The sequence below is a fragment of the Ascaphus truei genome, chromosome 5 (genome assembly GCF_040206685.1).
Source record: "Ascaphus truei isolate aAscTru1 chromosome 5, aAscTru1.hap1, whole genome shotgun sequence".
Taxonomy (NCBI): Eukaryota; Metazoa; Chordata; class Amphibia; order Anura; family Ascaphidae; genus Ascaphus; species Ascaphus truei.
Genome location: NC_134487.1, coordinates 68,124,310 through 68,130,309, shown reverse-complemented (window position 1 = coordinate 68,130,309; position 6,000 = coordinate 68,124,310).

The window sequence follows — 6,000 nt, the reverse complement described above, 5'->3', positions numbered from 1 at the left end:
CACACGTGACGTCGTGCACCGCGCCCCAGCTGCTAGGCAAGTCTCTCCCACCTATCCCCTGCACCTTGCAGCCTATCTCTGCCTCTGCTGAGGCCGCACCTCCGCTCCTCCCCTCTGTCTCATTCACCCAGCTGTCCTACAAATACCGAGCTCTCTCAGTCTAATGTTGCTGAGCATAGTTCATGGTAGCCTTGTGCTTTCCTCGTTCTTTTCCTAGCTTCTGCCTTGCCCTGTTCTCTTGCTACACAATCTCACGTGTACCGACACGGCTTGACTTTGGACCCCTCTCTGGATACGACCCCGGCTTGCTTCTGACTACCTGCTCTTCTTCATTCCTGACCTCGGCTATTGGACACACTACTATTCTGCTGGCTCCAACCCTTGACCTCAGCATTACGGACACTGACGTTTCTACTGGCTGCTCACCACGACCTCGGCAAATATCAAGACTAACCCACTCTCTCCAATCCAGACCTGGCTACGCTGACTATCCACCCTTCAGGCGTGCCGCCACTGCTGTGGGTGCGCTGTTCTATACTTTCCCACTTCAGTACCGGGGTCTCGCCTTGTTCGTGGTGAGCGCAAGCGTTACAAATGGCTACTCACCAAAACAGAAAGGTGGAGAATTATTGTGCAAGGCATTTTCATCCCAGCACAAGGCACACAGATGCCCTTAGTTTCAAATGGCAATTCAAACTGGCATATCTGTTTCCTCCAATTCCTCTCATTTCACAGCTAGTGTGGAAAATCAGGTGCGATCAAGCAGAGGTGATACTGGTGGTACCATATTGGCTGAGGAGACCATGGCTTGCCCATCTCATAAACATGGCAATAGACACACCATGGCATCTACCAAATGTCAAGGTACTGATGTAACAAGGACCAGTATACCAACCAGACCCCAAACAATGGGCCTTGGCAGCTTGGAGATTGAGTGGAAGACATTAAGAGAAAAGGGATGTTCAGATACCTTATCTCCGGTTTCTAGGGTAAGTATCTGTCTTTTCTCCAGTACCTTGTATTAAAGTAGCTTTTAGGTTGTTCTTCACATAAATGATAACTCCTCCCTTCCTTCCCTGTCCTTTCTAAATAGTGAAACCCGATATGGCTACGTCCCAGTTCTCATTTTCATTGTACCATGACTCATTGTCTGAATATCCAAATCGAGGCTTCTCATTATTACAATCTGCCCTGGTATTATATTTCTCAAACTACAACCTATGTAACCCAAACACTTTGGTTACTGCTTTTTTTTTTTAAATCTTGCCTGTTTTAGTCATACACCTCCTATTTGTGCTATTGCACTTTATTTTAGCCATCTTCAGTTCCCTTTGATACGTTTTCTACTGGAAAGTTCTACCCAATTGCTACACCTTGCAAGGGGGTTGGGAGAAGGGGAAGTTGGCTGTATCCTTACTAATTTCACGGCCCACTCAGTTAGTTCAGATGCTTCATTAGATACTTGCTAAACTGCACACTGGGTCTTTTAGTTCTCCGCCAAGATGGATGCAAGACATCTCTTATTTTAGACCCATATTCTTGTATGTGTGTGTATATCGTTATTTATATAGCGCCCACAATGTGGGCTTTAGAAAAGAGAAAATACAATACAGGACATGATACACTGGCGACACACTTTATTCGAGCAAGGCTAGTACCACGAATTCGGGTATACCCGGGTGTATTGAGGTTTGTGACTGTTTTCTGCCCGAGTGCATTGGGTTATTTTCAGGCAGGGATTGAAGCATTTTATTCCCGCTGGCTGCAATACTGCACAGTATATATATATATACTGCATTACAATTCATGAATTTATGCCATCTGGTAGACACGCGAAGCATTGCAGCCTATTAAATCCTAATCATTATCATTTAACAGATCAGCCGCCCGTCAGCCAGGCATGAACCCAGGCTGGGAAGGCAAACGCAACGGGGCTTGTCAGAGGTGAGGAGCGGCGCATTCCAGGTATCTGCCAGGTACATACTGGGTATTTGCTCGAATAAAGTGTGTCGGTGCAGTAATTATAATACAATAAGTGCAATAACCAAAATCAAACCATAGGAAAGGAAATACCTGCGCCACAGAGCTTAGGTAGAACAGGCATGTCCAATAAATCCAAATCCCTCCTTTCACACCATTTTATCAACTATGTATTAAAGTCTCTGGAGCAAAAGGGTTCTGACTTCACCACCCCTATATACTGGCAATACCCCTGAATGTTAATTCCCTAATCTAATTTCAGTTCTAGATATTGTCATTAGTTCCTAGATGGACAATAATCTCTACCTCTCCCTCCTGTGCTGCAGCACTTAGAATGTGTATTCTATTCCTCTGAGCTGTAACTTGAGGTAGGCACCTTCACTTGAACGGGGCAGTAAGATGTCTTCCAGCCCTGAAGTATCTTATGTAGTAGTACTTCTTAGTGAATATGGCCCAAATAAGGTATAAAATAGGACAAAGCACATACCTCTTCTATGGTGAAGCGCTTTACCACTTTTACATATAGTACTTGCAGTATTGTGTCCCATTACATGTACATTACACTTGTAAATATCGTATTCAGAAAATGTCTGGACTATAAAGTGAGCAATGGTAATATGCTGCACACCAAAAGTATTTTAACTCAATACATACAGTTACCGGTGCTGCTGGTTCAAAGAGTATCTGTCAGAGTAATCCAGACTCCGTAAAATAAAATGGATCCAGAGCACTGCGGATTTTGAAATCAAAATAGAACTTTATTAGCCACACAACATTTCGGCCAACAAACGTGGTCTTTATCACTTGATAAAAACCTTGTTTGTTAGTCGAACCGCAGTGATAACATCTAGATACATATATATTTTTTGTATTTCCAGGATCAGAACCACCTCTGCTACTATTAAAATAGCTACCACAAAAAAAAGTGATTGTGAGGAGCTATAATGAGTTGTACATATATGTGAAAACAGGAGACAAAATCTAATTGCCACAATCAATTATATGTGCAGAATTTGTTAAAAAATGTTCAATAGATATTGAGATATAATTAAAAGTAACAACTAATCCCCTGAGACGCATGGAGGTAGCCCCCTTCCTCAGATACAAACTAGCAACACACTTCAAAATTCTGCTTTTTATACCTTCTGAAGAGCTTGTAATTGCTAATTTTGTCGTGAATGTTGCTCAACCGGAAAATATACATTAGTCTGTATGGTGAGCTTAAGCATTACAACTCCAGTACTATAGGCACATTAACTCACATCAAAGAGCCCAGTGCGGCCACAGTGACTAATACATTTCAGTCAGGACTAGATTGATGGCAGTGCATTCAGTGCGAGGATTCAGGGAGAATTATATCCACTAAAATGAACACACTCCCAAGACTACTATATTATTTTCAAGCCCTCCCGATAAATATCACCCTGTCTCCTCCTCCTTCCTCTGTCAACCCTCCACCTTTTCCTCACACCTCCTCCTCTTCCTCTCTCACCCCCTCCTTCTCCTCTTCCTCTCTCACCCCCTCCTTCTCCTCCTCATCTCTCACCCCTCCACCTCCTCCTCTCTCACCACCTCCTGTTCCTCTCACCTACCTGGCTTTGGAAGTCTGAGGTGAAGATGGCAGGAGCAGGGCAGCAGAGGAGGAAGATGGCGATGTCAGGAGAAGAGGACGGAGAATGGTTGGATGTCAGGTGGTGGGAGAAGAGGAGGAGTATGATGCCAGGCGGCAGCGGAAGATGATGACTGAGGATCATGGGAGCAGGATGGCCGGGGAGGAACTGCGCTGTAACAGAGGCAGACACCGGAATTCAAAGAAGACTTTCGGGTCAGACCGCTGGGCACTCTCCTCCCCAGCTGTCCTCTCCTGCTGCCCTGTTCCACTCCCATAATCCTCTGTCCTCTTCTCCCACTGCGGCCTACCACCCTTCTCCTCTCCCGCTGTCCGCTTTACTCCTCCTCTGCTGCCACTGCCCTATGCTTGCCTAAGTCGTACCGGCCGCATTGTGTTTGCACCGACCCTCCGCATGCGCAGAAATTAAAGACACGTGTTCCTTACAAGTTCTATAGCACACACATGCACAGAAATGAAAGACACGCATATGCATTACATATAAGTTCTACAGTACACGCATGCACAGAAATTCAATGACACTCATATGTGTTCCATACAAGTTTATCGGTAGTACGTGTAGGTCATGCATCTACAGATGTAGCTGCCTGGTCTATACCGCTTGCCGCATGGCAACCTAAGCTGGGTCTATCCCTGCCGTGAGATTTCTGAAATAAATGCTGGTGATTTAGATCCGCCCACGGCCGCAGTAAACCTTACTGCATCTGTACATGCAACAGTTTTTCTTAGTCTAATGTCCCATTATTGTTTCCTAAATTTTTTTTGGGGGTCCTAGTTACTTCTAACCTTATCTGGTAATACTTATTCTTCTAACTTCTCTCTTTGCTAATGCACACAGGATAATTAGTGAAACCAAACAACAAATTTAGAAGAGTGCAAATTAACAATGTGTCTGTACATACTGTACAGACATTTCCAAAATAGTTTTATCATAAAATAGTTCAGGTAAATATCATAAAACCTTCAAAAGCATTTTATTACGATGGAGATATTAAACATATACAAATATTTCTATGTTTTTTTGTTGTTGTCAGCCATCTACGTTTAACTTACTAAAAGTGCCACTCCCATTTAACTCGCTTTGGTCCGAGAAGAGACTGTGCCATTCAATTTATTTTTGATCTCTTTAATAACTATCATCTAAAATAAGTACAATATTATTGGGGGGGGGGAGGGGAGGGGGTTCATGGCAATGTACATTAATAGAAGGCAAAACAAAGCAAACATACACATTGTACAGTATTCCTAAGGCACATTCCACTAGCACAGGGGTGGCCAACACCAGTTCTCAAGGGCCAGCAACAGATCAGGTATAAGAGATATCCCTGCTTCAGCACAGCAGGCGCAATCAGTAACTCAGTCATTTTGATTGAGCCATTGATTGAGCCACTGATTGTGCCACCTGTGTGACATCCCTGCTTCAGCCCAGGCGGCTCAATCAGTAGCTCAGTCATTTTGACTGAGCCACTGCTTGAGCCACCTGTGCTGACGCAGGGATTTCCTTAAAACCTTACCTGTTTATGGCCCTTGAGGACTGGAGTTGGCCACTCCTGCCCTAGCACAATTCCCTTTCATTCATTTTGCTATCTGCCACACGTTAGCTTCTTTTTAGCTAAAATGCAGACTCCATGTTTTTTAAAAGAATGATGTATACATTCTAATTACTAACACATCTTTGAAAGTAGCCAATTAAGTATTGTTCCAAATGTTAACTCTGGTGCTGACATTTTAATGTTCCAGGCATTTGACAATAGCCAGCACTTGCATAACCCCTATCACGTGAATGGTTTTGGAATTTCGTCTTGTATACAGTAGGCAAAATAAGATTATAATGGATAAAAAAATGACAAAATCCCTGCTTATTGAAATATGAAGTGTATAGTAGAACAATATATATATATATATATATATATATATATATATATATATATATATATATGATCCAGATTGAACACAGGAGGGTTTCTTATGGGCTGGTTTATGTGGTGTAAGGGGGCTGAACATGTATAGTGAGAGGGGGAGGAGTGGCCAGCCAAAGCTGGTATTTAAGTGTGGGTACCTGGGTGTTCAAGCCTCTTCCAAGCTGGACGATGACAACGGAGCCTTACCCACCCTCCCTGCCCACGTTGTTTAGTGATTTTGGGGGGGTTTTGCATCACATATTGGAGGGATGGTGTTGTTTAGGATGAAGACTATGCTGGTCTTGGTTCTATTGTTTGCAGGTTGGTGTACCTCCTCTGGGTTTAAGGTGAGGAGGTGATATGCTGGGCTAATGCGGCAGGTGTGTGTTTTAAGGTGAGGAGGTGATATGCTGGGCTAATGCGGCAGGTATGTGCTTTAAGGTGAGGAGGTGATATGCGGGGCTAATGCGGCAGGTATGTGCTTTAAGG